Source organism: Capricornis sumatraensis, chromosome 23 (assembly GCF_032405125.1).
Source record: "Capricornis sumatraensis isolate serow.1 chromosome 23, serow.2, whole genome shotgun sequence".
NCBI classification, from domain to species: Eukaryota; Metazoa; Chordata; class Mammalia; order Artiodactyla; family Bovidae; genus Capricornis; species Capricornis sumatraensis.
In genome coordinates this window covers 51,350,445-51,366,335 of record NC_091091.1, presented here as the reverse complement: position 1 = coordinate 51,366,335, position 15,891 = coordinate 51,350,445, and positions in this window count along the sequence as shown.

Genomic DNA, 15,891 nt, shown 5'->3' with positions numbered 1-15,891 from the left:
CTGCGGGGCGTGGGCCACAGCTTCCATCTCCTGAGTGCTCAGAGGGGCCTGGTGGAAGCTGGCGCCTCCCGCCTCCCCCCGGCGGGCCGCCGTCCTGCACGCGAGTCCGTACACCGCCCCCAGCCCTGCTGTCAAGAGTCAACCGTATGTTTCCACAGTAAAGCTGAGTGGACTCGGCCAGCTGTTAACCACACTCCCCCCACCCCCTCCACTGGTATTATTGTCGGAGTTACCGATGACTCACAGCCTAATTTATCCGTTTGCCCTTGTTCAGTCACTCAGTCATGTCCAACTCTTTGCGACCCCATGGCCCGCCAGGGCCCTCTGCCCATAGCATTTCCCAGGCAAGAACACTGGAGTGGGTTGCCATGTCCTACCCCAAGGGATCCTCCCGACCCAGGGATGGCAGGTGGATTCGTTACCGTCTAAGCTACCTGGAAGCCCTTCAGTTACTTCAGGGAGGATTGGCATCTTTGTAATACTGGGTCTTTCCGTCCAAGAATACGGCAGTCCTCGGTTTCTTCCAGCCTTCTTTCTGGATCTTCAGTGGCACTTAAGGGCTTCCTCAGCGGTCCTAGGGAAGCAAGTGTTAGTTGCCCAGTGGTGTCTGACTCTTTGCGACCCCATGGACTGTAGCCCACCAGGCTCCTCCGTCCTTAGAATTCTCCAGGCAAGAACACTGGAGCGGGTGGCCGTTCCCTTCCCCGGGTGGAAGCCCATCCCCTTCCCGACCCAGGTGGTAAAGAATCTGCCTGCCAATGCCGGAGACAGAGAAGGGCTCGACCCCTGGGCTGGGAGATTCCCTCCTGGAGGAAGAAATGACAGTCTTCCTGCCTGGAGGATCCCCATGGACAGAGGAGCCTGGCGGGCCACAGTTCACGGGGCCACAAAGAGTCAGACACGACTGAGGGTCTGAGCACACACAGCATTTAAAGTTTTCTTCGGGGACTTCTTCCCTCTTTCATCTACCTAATGCAACATAGATGTAAGTGTGTAAAATGTAACACAGAAAACGGTCGATCTATGTTATTGCTGTTGCTGTGGTTACCGCAAACCGGCCATTGCCCCCTTTTCTCCTAACTGGCCATTTTCTAACAGGAAGTCTGCGGATTGTTACAACCCACTCTGCAGCTGGCCTTGTGGAATCCTTCTATTTGTGACCATGTCCCTGGAGTGTGCAGGTATGGAACCACACCACTCAGAAATAGCAGTGATTTTCACCTTTTTTCTCACTTTGGCCTCTTATCCTTTCCTTTTGCCAAATGACGTCAAGGTGGTGAGAGGTCTGTCGTGTTCCAGCTCAATGGCTGACATATCCCCCATGCAGGATGCTTCCCTCATAGGTCAGTTGGTAAAGAACCCGCCCACAATGCGGGAGATCCGCGTTCGATCCCCGGGTTGGGAAGATCTGCCGGAGAAGGGAGAGGCCGCCCACTCCAGTATTCTGGCCTGGTGAGTGGACTGTACAGTCCTTGGGGTCGCAAAGAGTCGGGCACGACGGAGTGACTTTCACTCACCTATCAAGCAGGATCTTGGAAAATGCTCATTTCTACATAATTTATTTAGGGATGCCTTCTACACATCTGGAGAAGGCAATGGCAACCCACTCGGAAATAGTTATGTTTTTTCTGTTTGAGCTGGTAACATGCTGGTTGAGAACAGACTCCCCAGCGGTACCCGTCACTGAGCTCCCAGGATGGCCCTGCCAGCTCACGCTTCAGCCTTCTTTGCGCGCTTCTGCTTTCTACTGCTGCTTTATTCGAGGTTTCACACTGACATGCACAAAGAAGACTCGCTTGTAGCTCCTAGGTGTGTTCTCGCTTTGTCGAAATTGGGTGTCAATATTGTTCTGCCTTCATAAATATTGTCTGTGAGCTTTCCTTCTATACTCTGAAACTGTTTAAATAGCATTAATTATTGATTCTGTTTAAGGAGTTAGCAGCTTTGTAATATTGAATCTTTCTATCCAAAAACATGGCAGTTTCTTCTCTTTTTTTCCAGTCTTCCGGAAGCAGTGACAGTTATGTTTTCCTAGAAGATTTTGCGCACTGTCCCTGTGAAGTTGGCTAATTTTAGGGGTGGCTAGTTCTTAACTTGTCCATTGAGACATCTTCTCTCTTCTGGGGTAGACTGTACACTTTACATTTTTCTAGAAAAGCATCCATAGAGCAAAATACTCTCTTAGGATTTTAAATTTTAAGTCTCCATGTGGTTTCGCCATCATCTATTATTTTGTGTATTTGTGCTTTCTCAATTTTTCTTACTAGTGACAGGCTAACCATGTGTTGCCAACAAAGTCCGTCTAGTCAAGGCTATGGTTTTTCCAGCAGTCGAGTATGGATGTGAGAGTTGGACTGTGAACAAAGCTGAGCGCCGAAAAATTGATGCTTTTCAACTGTGGTGTTGGAGAAGACCCTTGAGAGTTCCTTGGACTGCAAGGAGATCCAACCAGTCCATCCTAAAGGAGATCATTGGAAGTGATCTGGGTGTTCATTGGAAGGAATGATGCTAAAGCTGAAACTCCAGTCCTTTGGCCACCTCATGAGAAGAGTTGACTTATTGGAAAAGACCCTGATTCTGGGAGGGATTGGGGGCAGGAGGAGAAGGGGACGACAGAGGATGAGATGGCTGGATGGCATCACCGACTCAATGGACATGAGTTTGAGTGAACTCTGGGAGCTGGTGATGGACAGGGAGGCCTGGTGTGCTGCGATTCATGGGGTCGCAGAGTCGGACACGACTGAGCGACTGGACTGAACTGAACTGTGTTGATTTATCGCTGCTCTGGTTCTCCTGTTTTCTAATTATTGTCTATTATTTTCTTAATTATTTCCTTGCATTTTTCTTAGGTTAAGTTAATTCTATTCTAAAACTCGGGTTGGAAGGCTAATATTAGGCTTGGTTTATAATCACAAGCATTTATTTTATTTTCAAGCACTGTCTTTGGCAAGAAGGTACACGCCCTCCCCTCTGGTTATTTTGAAATACTCTATTTAATAGATTTAAGTTTTGATTTCTTCTTGAATCTGAGAGTTGTTTAAAATATTCGTGCACGCTAAGTCGCTTCAGTCGTGTCTGACTCTTTGAGACCCCATGGACTCCCAGGCTCCTCTGTCCATGGGATTCCCAGGCAAGAACACTGGAGTGGGTGGCCATTTCCTTCTCCAGGGGGTCTTCCTGACCCGGGGGGTGGAGCCTGCGTCTCTCGTCTCCTGCTTTGGCAGGCGGGCTCTTTGCCACCGGCGCCGCCTAGAACGGCCACCGGCGCCGCCTGGGCAGCCCCTAAGAGTGGCCACCGGCGCCGCCTGGGACTAGAACGGCCACCGGCGCCGCCTGGGCAGCCCCTAAGAGTGGCCACCGGCGCCGCCTGGGACTAGAACGGCCACCGGCGCCGCCTGGGCAGCCCCTAAGAGTGGCCACCGGCGCCGCCTAGAACGGCCACCGGCGCCGCCTGGGCAGCCCTAGGAGGGCTGGGTTCTAGATGTGCTTTGTCTTATGATCAGACAGGTGTCGCTGCTGCTTCTACTTTGGGAAACTATACTCAGGGATTGTTGGGAACCCAATTCATGATCAAATAATTGAATGTTCCCTGGATACTTGAAAAAAAGCTTGTTCTCTATTTTCAGCAGGATATATATATTATAGCTGGATATCTGAGTCTGAGGACTCATTAATATATAAAATCTTACATTTGTCTGCTGGATCCGTCCTTAACTGAGGCAGAATTATAGTTTCCCATATGAATGCCTCTCTTCTGTCTTGACTGGGCTTTTCAGGTTTGATGCTGACCTTGCCCGACCCCGGATGCTGCCTCAGCTTCCTCCTCCCTTCCCCTTCTGCGGCCCCTGTCTCCTGTTTTCTGTTCGAGCTTCCAGGTCCCTTAATCGTGAGCTTCTTTCAACAGCGAGCAACCATGTTTTTTCTGTGCTCCGATTTTGGGGGAGGGGAGACATGGGGGACAGAGAGGGGAGGGGACAGAGGGGAAGGGGAGACAAAGGGGGAGGGGGGAAGAGAGGGGAGGGAGGAGGGAGGGGGAGGGGCAGAGGGGGGAGGGGACATTGGGGGAGAGGGCAGAGGGGGAGGGGGCAGAGGGGAGGGGCAGAGGGGGGAGGGGACATTGGGGGAGGGGACATTGAGGGAGGGGGCAGAGGGGGAGGGCTGGGCTCTGGAAAGGGGGGGGTCAGGCCTCATGGGCACCAGAGGTCCCCCTGGGCAGCAGGGCTCCATGTCCGGCCTGGCCACATGGTTCATTCTCGGGAGAAGACGCTGCCAAGGGCTCTGGCCCAAGACTGCAAGCAGCTGGCTGGCCAGGGGGCAGGTCAGGGGTGAGGGTTGCCCTGCGGGACCACTGAGGGCCGGGCTCAGCCAGAAGCAAAGGATGCGTGATCTCCTGGAGGTGCTGCTGGATCAGGGTGCCGAGCATGTGAACAGGAGCCCCAGGCCCCTCCGATCTGAGGGCAGGAATCTCCGGGGGGGGGGAGGCCAGGAACTGTGGGGCCAGATTTATAATAAACCTCGGTCAGATCACACCTGAAGCTCAACTCTGACCCACAACCTCAGCGTCCAGACCAAACCTGCCAGGACTGCCACCTTCCCCCACGCAGCTCTAACCCACCAGGAAGGCCTCGGGCTCCTCAGCTCATCTCGAGGACGCAGCCTCCCGGGGCCCCGAGCCCCTCCCACTGGGAGGCCTTTCACCCCTGGGCTTGTCTTTGGGACTCCACCAAACCCCGGAGACCTGAACCCTGCTCCAGCGCACCCTGGGGATCTGCCTTCTGTGCCCGCCTGGGGTCTCTGGGGATGGCCATGTCTAGGGGCACAGAGAAAGGAGCCGCCTGTGCCCCCCTGGTTCCTGGGCTGAGGCTGCCTGGGCCCCACTGGCTGGCGATGGGTGTGGGGGGGGCAGCCAGCCCCTCCCCACCCCCGACTGCCCAGACTGGAGTGACCACTCTCGGGGGCACAAGTGGGCACGGGTGTGAGCAGCACGTAGAGGGCCTGGCCCTGTCCTCGACCCGGACACCAGCCTCTTCCCTCTGATGAAGCTCCTGGTGGGCTGGGGTCTGCGCAGGGCCCACGGAACTGCTGGGTCAGCGCTGTTCCACCCTTCTTGTTTTTTTTTTTTTTTTAAAGCAAAATAATAACAACAATGAAATCTCTAAACCAACTGATAATTGAATCAAGGAAAGGATCAAAGGAAAAGTCAACATACAAAATTAGCTCTGGGAGCGGAGGTTAACCTGGGAAGGGGAGGCTAACCTGGGAGGCGAGGCTGACCTGGGAGGGGAGGCTGGCCTGGGAGGCAAGGCTGACCTGGGAGGGGAGGCTGACCTGAGAGGGGAGGCTGGCCTGGGAGGGGAGGCTGGCCTGGGAGGGAAGGCTGACCTGGGAGGGGAGGCTGGCCTGGGAGGGGAGGCTGGCCTGGGAGGGGAGGCTGGCCTGGGAGGGGAGGCTGAATTGGGAGGGGAGGCTGACCTGGGAGGGGAGGCTGGCCTGGGAGGGGAGGCTGAATTGGGAGGGGAGGCTGACCTGGGAGGGGAGGCTGACCTGGGAGGCGAGGCTGGCCTGGGAGGCGAGGCTGGCCTGGGAGGGGAGGCTGACCTGGGAGGGGAGGCTGGCCTGGGAGGGGAGGCTGACCTGGGAGGCGACGCGGGCCTGGGAGGCGAGGCTGAATTGGGAGGCGAGGCTGGCCTGGGAGGGGAGGCTGGCCTGGGAGGGGAGGCTGAATTGGGAGGCGAGGCTGGCCTGGGAGGGGAGGCTGACCTGGGAGGGGAGGCTGACCTGGGAGGCGAGGCTGGCCTGGGAGGGGAGGCTGGCCTGGGAGGGGAGGCTGACCTGGGAGGGGAGGCTGACCTGGGAGGCGAGGCTGACCTGGGAGGCGAGGCTGGCCTGGGAGGGGAGGCTGGCCTGGGAGGCGAGGCTGGCCTGGGAGGCGACGCTGGCCTGGGAGGCGAGGCTGGCCTGGGAGGGGAGGCTGGCCTGGGAGGCGAGGCTGACCTGGGAGGCGAGGCTGGCCTGGGAGGCGAGGCTGACCTGGGAGGGGAGGCTGGCCTGGGAGGGGAGGCTGGCCTGGGAGGGGAGGCTGACCTGGGAAGGGGAGGCTGACCTGGGAGGGGAGGCTGACCTGGGAGGGGAGGCTGAATTGGGAGGAGAGGCTGACCTGGGAGGGGAGGCTGACCTGGGAGGCGAGGCTGGCCTGGGAGGCGAGGCTGGCCTGGGAGGGGAGGCTGACCTGGGAGGGGAGGCTGGCCTGGGAGGGGAGGCTGACCTGGGAGGCGACGCTGGCCTGGGAGGCGAGGCTGAATTGGGAGGCGAGGCTGGCCTGGGAGGGGAGGCTGGCCTGGGAGGGGAGGCTGAATTGGGAGGCGAGGCTGGCCTGGGAGGGGAGGCTGGCCTGGGAGGGGAGGCTGACCTGGGAGGGGAGGCTGACCTGGGAGGCGAGGCTGGCCTGGGAGGGGAGGCTGGCCTGGGAGGGGAGGCTGACCTGGGAGGGGAGGCTGACCTGGGAGGCGAGGCTGACCTGGGAGGCGAGGCTGGCCTGGGAGGGGAGGCTGGCCTGGGAGGCGAGGCTGGCCTGGGAGGGGAGGCTGGCCTGGGAGGCGAGGCTGACCTGGGAGGCGAGGCTGACCTGGGAGGCGAGGCTGGCCTGGGAGGCGAGGCTGGCCTGGGAGGCGAGGCTGACCTGGGAGGGGAGGCTGACCTGGGAGGGGAGGCTGACCTGGGAGGGGAGGCTGAATTGGGAGGAGAGGCTGACCTGGGAGGCGAGGCTGGCCTGGGAGGCGAGGCTGGCCTGGGAGGGGAGGCTGGCCTGGGAGGCGAGGCTGGCCTGGGAGGCGAGGCTGACTGCAGCTGCAGAAAATCACGGCTCGACCGTGGCAGCAGCTCTGCGCTAATGACCCGAGAGCCAGGATGCGAGCAGCAGTTCTCGAGGAAGCCAAGGTGACCGGACACTTCACACAGGAAGACATACGAAGGCCCAGAAGCACAGGAAGCGTGGTCCACGTCATTCATCACTAAGGAAACGCAAGCTCAAACCACGATGCAATGCCATTTCACACCTGTGAGAACAGGTAAAACCACAGACAGTGACACCCACAGTCACCCGATATCCAGGGAGTTCAGGGGCCAGGCATCCTCCAGCCTTGGTGGATGTGAAAAGTGGTGCAGTCTTTTGGGAAAGAGTTTGCGGTTTTTGTGAAGCATGTGTACAGCTGCTCTAGACCTCGGCCTTCCGCTGCTCAGCTTTGGCCCCAGAGAGAAGAAAACACTCGTCCAAGGACACTGGCAGTGAGCTCGTGGTGACCTTGTTTATAACACCCGGGGCCTATACCACAACGTCCTGCAGCGGTGGTGCAACCACGCGTGCTCAAGTGAGCACCTCGGGGCCCCGTCAAAGAGGCTGGACTCCACGAAAAGATGGAGCCAGACGAGAGGTGATGACCCACGGTGCAGAGAGCAGGCCAGTAACACCCACACGCACGAGGTGCAGGACCAGTGGCAGCGAAGGCAGGGAAGCCCCCGGGGCGGGGGGCGCCGTGTTCTCAAAGGGGAGGCTGCAGCGACGCTACCAGGCTAACTGACACGTGTTCGGGCCGGCGTGTCTGGCGCCGCACGGCTGTCTCAAGGACTGGTGTGCACCTGCGCTGGAAGGAGCCTGGGGAAACGCAGGGCAGTGCCGCCCGCCCAGTGCTCTCTGATCACAGAGGAGCTAAAGCTGCTGCTGCTGCTGCTAAGTCGCTTCAGTCATGTCCGACTCTTAGCGACCCCATGGGCTGCAGCCCACCAGGCTCCGCCGTCCCTGGGATTCTCCAGGCAAGAACACTGGAGTGGGTTGCCGTTTCCTTCTCCAATGCATGAAAGTGAAAAGTGAACGTGAAGTCGCTCAGTCGTGTCCGACTCTTAGCGACCCCATGGGCTGCAGCCCACCAGGCTCCTCCGTCCACGGGATTCTCCAGGCGAGAGCACTGGAGTGGGCGCCATCGCCTCCTCCGGAAGTTAGAGCAGCAGCAGGCAAACAGCTTCCAACTTTCATAATAAACTACGGAGCTGAAGAAGAAAGCCTCCTTCAGGACAGACGGTCTAGGAGGCAATCCCGGGAGACCTCACCGCTTGAGAAAATGCACCCGACTTGCGAGAGGAGGCGGCTGAGGGCTCTGACTCAACACCCGGCTCTGCCCTCGCCTGCGGAGCAGCAGGGGCAGCTCCGGGGGCTCAGAGCTGGGAGGTCAGGCCTCACCCTGTGGAAAGGCGACGGCGGGCGGGCAGAGAAGTGACCTCAGGCGGTGCTGTCACCCATGTGACGCGCACCAGCTGCAGATCTGGCCTCTCAGCGGGATCCCAGGTCCCCCAGCCTCAGCCCTCATGGGCATCCGCCAGTCTCCTCAGCAACAGGCCAACGGGCACCCTACGCCCCACCAGCTATTAGAGAACCAAGCTTCTACATTACACGTCAGAAATCATGGGTTAGAACTAATAGAGTGCCCAGATGAAAATTCACCCTTTTTAACTTACATTAATAAGAAAAGGTGAAAATAATCAATCTTGCACTGAATTCAACAACTAAAAATACAGCTAAGTTAAGCAGACAGAAGGCTATGAACTAAAGAAGAAGTGACTTAAAAATAGAAAATGATCGGACCAATAAATAAATCCAAAAGTTGGTTCTTTAAAGAAGGAAAAGAATAAAATAAAAAATAAGTTAGCTAACAATCAAGAAAAAGAGAGACACACAAAATTAGGAAATCAGAAGCAGTCAGGAGGAGCCAGGTACCACAAATGAGAGTGTCGTCAAAGCCCTACCACACCCTCATGTGTGCGCCCACATACATATACACACACATCCATAGATGCCTGAACATACGTGCAGACGTATGTACCCACGCAAACCACACACACACAGACACATATATACACATCACTCAGCAGCTCAAAACAAGAAAGAAAATGTTGTTTCACAAGCTCTAGAGAACCTTTAAGAAACACATAATTACAATGTTATGAAACCAGTTCAAGAGTACGGGGTGGGGGGGCGGGGAGGGAAGGAAAAAGAGAAGTTTCTAAATTATTTGTTTGGGAAGAAAGCACACAACAACCTTGCGCTCCAGGGTGAGGCACAGAGGGCAGGTCAGATGTTCCCAGGAGCAGGGCCTTTCCTCCCTCAGCAGCTGGAGCTCTGGCTGCGACCAGACCCCCTCCCCTCCCCCTCCTCCCCCCCTACCCTCCCCCTCCTCCCCTCCCCTCCCCCTCCTCCCCCCCCTCCCCTCCCCTCCCCCTCCTCCCCTCCCCCCTCCTCCCCCCCTCCCCTCCCCTCCCCCCTCCTCCCCCCTCCCCTCCCCTCCCCCTCCTCCCCCCTCCCCCCCTCCCCTCCCCCCCTCCCCCTCCCCCCCCTCCCCTCCCCCCCTCCCCCCCTCCCCCTCCTCCCCCCCTCCCCCCTCCCCTCCCCTTCCCCCGGGCCCTGTGTTACCCTCGCCCACCCTTGCCATCGATGCAGTGGACCTCTGTGCCACCCACAGTGACCTGATGCCGCTCTGATGTACCGGCAGGTGCCCAGGGGCGTGCTGCTCCTGGTGGGCGCAGGCGCACAGGGGAGTCTGAGGCGAGGAGAGGCCCGCGGGACCCCCCTGGGCAGACGCCGGGCCCTTCTGTCCAGGCTCCTCCAGGCCCCCCGCGTTTGGAGGGAGGGGAGGAGAATTACAGGGGTGAATGCCTGGTGACCCACAATTTCCAACTAGATTTTTGGGCAAATAAAGCAAAGAGCAAGGCTGACCTGAAATGCCTTTGCTAAATGGCACACCGTCCTGCAAAAATAACTTTGCTGTCCAGTCTTCTTAATGTTTAAGGCAGCTGCAAACCTGGAAACACAAGTTTTAATATTTAATACTCTAGGACTCTGGAAATCTCTTACTACACAATGTCTGTGAGACACTTCCTTGGTGGCAATAAATATTTTATAACTACTGCGCACACGGTGCCTGATGTCTTTATGAATAAACAAAGACTCAGTTGAGAACCATCTGTGAGGACTAATCGCTGGCTAATTCGGCAGGGACTTTAGCCTTCTCCCTTCAAGGTGGTGCACCGCTCTGCACCCAGGGAAGAATGGTATTTAGGTTTCAAAGTGAAATCCAGAGGGAGCATTTGTCACCCATGGACCTGAGTATCCATATTTTATCAAGCACTGGGCTCTACACTTTACCTAATAAAACTGTGTCAGAAAGCATGTCAGATGTCTGCCCCTTCCTCCCACTGCCCTTTAGTTCAGTTCAGCTCAGTTGCTCAGCGGTGTCTCTTTGCGACCCCATGGACTGCAGCACGCCAGGCCTCCCTGTCCATCACCAACTCCCAGAGCTTACTGAAATTCATGTCCATTGAGTTGGTGATGCCATCCAACCATCTCATCCTCTGTCATCCCCTTCTCCTCCCGCCTTCAATCTTTCCCAGCATCAGGGTCTTTTCAAATGAGTCAGCTCTTCGCTTCAAGTGGCCGAAGTATTGGAGCTTGAGGTTCAGCTTCAGCATCAATCCTTCCAATCTTCAGGACTGATCTCCTTTAGGATGGACTGGTTGGATCTCCTTGCTGTCCAGGGGACACTCAAGAGTCTTCTCCAATACCACAGTTCAAAGGCATCAATTCTTCAGTGCTCAGCTTTCTTTATGGTCCAACTCTCATATCCATACAAGACCATTGGAAAAACCAAAGCTTTGACTAGACAGATCTTTTTTGGCAAAGTAATGTCTCTGTTTTTTAATATGCCATCTAGGTTGGTGATAAATTTTCTTCCAAGGAGCAAGGATCTTTTAATTTTGTGGCTGCAGTCACCATCTGTGGAGATTTTGGAGCCCCCAAAAATAAAGTCTGTCACTGTTCCCACTGTTTCCCCATCTATTTGCCATGAAGTGATGGGACCAGATGCCCTGATCTTAGTTTTCTGAATGCTGAGTTTTAAGCCGGCTTTTTCACTCTCCTCTTTCATTTTCATCAAGAGGCTCTTTAGTTCTTCACTTTCTGCCATAAGGGTGGTGTCATCTGTATATCTGAGGTTATTGATATTTCTCCCGGCAATCTGGATTCCAGCTTGTGCTTCATCAAGCCCAGCGTTTCTCATGATGTACTCTGCATAGAAGTTAAATAAGCAGGGTGACAATATACAGCCTTGATGTACTCCTTTTCCTATTTGGGACCAGTCTGTTGTTCCACGTCCAGTTCTATCTGTTGCTTCTTAACCTGCATACAGATTTCTCAAGAGGGAGGTTAGGTGGTCTGGTATTCCCATCTCTTAAGAATTTTCCACAGTTTATTGTGATCCACACAGTCAAAGGCTTTGGCATAGTCAATAAAGCAGAAATAGATGTTTTTCTGGAACTCTCTTGCTTTTCCCATGATCCAACAGATGTTAGCAATTTGATCTCTTGTTCCTCTGCCTTTTCTAAAATCAGCTTGAACATCTGGAATTTCATGGTTCATGTACTGTTGAAGCCTGGCTTGGAGAATTTAAGCATTACTTTACTAGTGTGTGAGATGAGTGCGATTGTGCGGTAGTTTGAGCATTCTTTGGCATTGCCTTTCTTTGGGATTGGACTGAACACTGACTTTTTCCAGTCCTGTGGCCACTGCTGAGTTTTCCAAATTTGCTGGCATATTGAGTGCAGCACTTTCACAGCATCATCTTTTAGGATTTGAAACAGCTAAACTGGAATTCCATCACCTCCACTAGCTTTGTTCGTAGTGATGTTTCCTAAGGCCCACTTGACTTCGCATTCCAGGATGTCTGGTTCTAGGTGACTGATCACACCATTGTGGTTATCTGAATCATGAAGATCTTTTTTTGTATAGTTCTTCTGTGTATTCTTGCCACCTCTTCTTAATATCTCCTGCTTCTGTTAGGTCCATACCATTTCTGTCCTTTATCGAGCCCATCTTTGCATGAAATGTTCCCTTGGTATCTCTAATTTTCTTGAAGAGATCTCTAGTCTTTCCCATTCTGTTGTTTCCCTCTATTTCTTTGCATTGATCAATGAGGAAGGCTTTCTAACTCTCCTTGCGATTCTTTGGAACTCTGCATACAAATAAGTATCTTTCCTTTTCTCCTTTCCTTTTAGCTTCTCTTCTTTTTGCAGCTATTTGTAAGGCCACGTCAGACAACCATTTTGCCTTTTTGCATTTCTTTTTCTTGGGGATGGTCTTGATCCCTGCCTCCTGTACGATGTCATGAACCTCTGTCCATAGTTCATCAGGCACTCTATCTATCAGATCTAATCCCTTGAATCTATTTCTCACGTTCACTGTATTAAGGGATTTGATTTAAGTCATTCCTGAATGGTCTAGTGGTTTTCCCTACTTTCTTCAACTTAACTCTGAATTTGGCAATAAGGAGTTCATGATCTGAGCCACAGTCAGCTCCTGGTCTTGTTTTTGTTGACTGTATAGAGCTTCTCCATCTTTGGCTGCAAAGAATATAATCAATCTGATTTCAGTGTTGACCATCTGGTGATGTCCATGTGTAGAGTCTTCTCTTGTTGTTGGAAGAGGGTGTTTGCTATGACCAGAGCATTCTTTTGGCAAAACTCTATTAGTCTTTGCCCTGCTTCATTCCGCATTCCAAGGCCAAATTTGCCTGTTACTCCAGGTGTTTCTTGACTTCCTACTTTTGCATTCCAGCCCCCTATAATGAAAAGGACATCTGTTTTGGCTGTTAGTTCTAAAAGGTCTTGTAGGTCTTCATAGAACTGTTCAACTTCAGCTTCTTCAGCGTTACTGGTTGGGGCATAGGCTTGGATTACTGTGATATTGAATGGTTTGCCTTGGGAACGAACAGAGATCATTCTGTCGTTTTTGAGACTGCATCCAGGTACTGCATTTCGGACTCTTTTGTTGACCATGATGGCTACTCCATTTCTGAGGGATTCCTGCCCGCAGTAGTAGATATAATGGTCATCTGAGTTAAATTCACCCATTCCAGTCCATCTAAGTTCACTGATTCCTAATATGTTGATGTTCACTCTTGCCATCTGGTTTGACCACTTCCAATTTGCCTTGATTCATGGACCTAACATTCCAGGCCCCTGTGCAATATTGCTCTTTACAGCATCGGACTTTACTTCCATCTCCCGTCACATCTACAACTGGGTGTTGTTTTTTCTTTGGCTCCGTCTCTTCATTCTTTCTGGAGTTATTTCTCCACTGATCTCCAGTAGCGTGTTGGGCACCTACCGCCCTGGGGAGTTCCTCTTTCAGTGTCCTGTCATTTTTGCCTTTTCACACTGTTCATGGGGCTCTCAAGGCAAGAACACTGAAGTGGTTTGCCATTCCCCTCTCCAGTGGCCCACTGGCCCACTGCCCTGGGGCCTGCGTCTGGGCCCTCCCCTTCACCCACAGGCACAGCTACAGCCCTGGTGATGGTGTCAGCTGGGCGTCTCAGGAAACGCAGGGGCCGCAGGGTCAGCGAGGGGGAAGTCTGCTCCCCGCTGCTGTGTGGGCCCCTGACTGAGCAGCCACCTGCATGGGTCACTGGGCTCCTTCCCCCAGCGCAAGGCCTCCTTCTCACGGCACAAAACGGCTCCTGAAGCCCTGGTCTTCACAGCCACCCCCCGGCAGCAGCCTAAAGGAAGGGCCAAGGAAAGGCACTCTCCCCGTGAGGACACTCCCGAGGCCACGGCACAGTGACCAGAACACTGCTCACGACGGAGGTGGGTGGCAGGACCATCCCGTGCCTGCCCGAACCAGGGCTGACTCCTGAGTTCGAGAGGAGGAGAGAGAAGACCTCCTCGAAGGCAGGAGGATGAGTGAGGGAGAGCCGCTCCGCTGCCCCTCAGCCACCGTCACAGGGCCCACGACACTCTCCTCCCAGGCGGGCCTGCCGGGCTCCTCTGGCCACGTCTCCAGGGCCCAGCCCTGCCTCTGCCTGCCGGCCCTCCCTCCTGCTCTCCTCGGTCCAGCATGCACAGCCCCTCCCCTGCCCCTTCAGCCTCCCGCCCCCTGGGCCCCAGGGGACCTTCTCTAGCCCTGGATGTGATTAGCTGGGCCCTGCGGGAGACTCACGGGGAGAGAACCACCTGGGGTTCACAGCCCCCAACCCAGGTCCCACAGGAGCCTCTTTTCAGCCAGCCCCACCCTCCTCCACACCCGGCACCCCTCCCCAGACCACCTGGTCTCCCTCAGCTTCCCGGCAAGGTGCCCACTGGCTGGCCGCTGGCCCTCTCCCTCTCCCCTCTCCTGGCCAAGTATTTTGTTTTACTCAAGGAGCTGTACCCACTTACATTTTCCTTTCAAAGTCTATCTGTGGCCCAGCTCAAATTAGCTCTGTCCACGGTATGATGTGGGTCCCTGGCCACTCCCTGCCCAGCTGTCCTGGCATCCTTGTTGCCAAGACTTGCCTTTCCCTCTTGAAATGGCACGTCTGGCAAGTGCGTGCGGCTCAGTTCTGAACTGTTCTGTCCTGCCGTCTATTCACCAACATAATACTGTTCGAAACACCCCGGCTTTAGAGTAAGTCTCCGAATCCAGGAGTGCGCGTCCCCCCACCTTCGTTCTTCTTCCTCAAGGCGATCTTGGCCATTCCAGGCCCTTTGTGTTTCCATGCAAACTTCAGAATCACTGTCGATTTCCAAGAGGCGCTGCTGGGACTCTGGGGTTGTGCCAAGAGGAAAGATCAGGCCGGAAAGAAGGATGGGTCACAGGTCAGGCTTGGTTCACGAGCTCGGGGTTCACGGGGAGCTTCTAGTTTTCCCTGGATCAGTACTGACACATCTGGTCAAGTTTATTCCGCAGGAGCTGGTCTGACGCTGTCCTCCTCTGGGCTGTCAGGACACACAGTTTCCATCCACCGTGGCGCTGGTCCCGCTACGTGCAGTGTTTGGTAGACGCCACAGGATGTTTAACTTCCATCACTCTGTTTATGGATAAAAGCCCATCAACTTGAAAGGTGCTCAGTTGTCATAAACCTTTAAAAGACTGCTCTCCAGACCCCAAAGGCCCCACACCACCTCCGCAGTCTCCTTCTTCCCCATTAGGAGCCGGACTTCTGGACAGAATTACGGATCCAAGTCTTTACCTCCTCGCCCCTCCCCCTGCTCACTCTCCCACCCGCCCTCCCCGCCCCTCCCCCACAGTCCTATCAGACACGCCATTCCTGAGCCTCCTCCTGGGTGCTGTTAAACCACAGCACTTCTCAGAGCTGACCTCACCACTGTCTGGGCCTCATGTGACTGGCTGACCCTTCCCTGCCGCTTCCTCTGGCTCCCGGACCCAGCCCTGCCCGGCATCCGGACCAGCTCTCCAGTCTCCCTTCTGTATCCCTGAAGTTCTTCCTGCTGCCTGAGGCCCAGAGGTCTCCAGGGCTACCTCGGGACCCTGCTCCCTCTCTGGGATCTCACCCGCACCCCATCCCCTCTGCGCACCCCCTACAGGCCTGCACCTCCAGCCCTGACCTCTTCTCCTACAAACGTCGGCCCTGATCCACCTGTCCCAGACAGAAGGTCTGCCACCCCCTCTGAGTCCTCCAACCTCCGCCCTTTCCCAGAGCGTCCCAGGGCAACCCCATGCCCTGTCCACCTCCTGGGTGTGCAGTCTCCGTGCTGTGGGCCCCCGGCCCTTCCCAGCCCCACAGCCATCACCAACCACTCTCTGTTCCTGCACTCACCCTGTGCGCCTGCCAGTGGAGGACACTCCTCACCCGCGCCCTCTCGTCAGTCTTTCCCTGGCGCCAGCACCCCGGTTCAGGCTGTAGGAAAGGGAGCCCTCCCTCCAGACCTCGGCGGAGGCTACTCCCTTGGCGTCCTCACCGCTCCTTTGTCCAGCACTGTCCACTCTTTCAGACCTCAGCTCAACTGCCCTGAGCTTGGGGCGTTCCCCCAGCGCCCTTCCAGGGCCGTGCCTTCTCTACCAAGGGCCAGGCT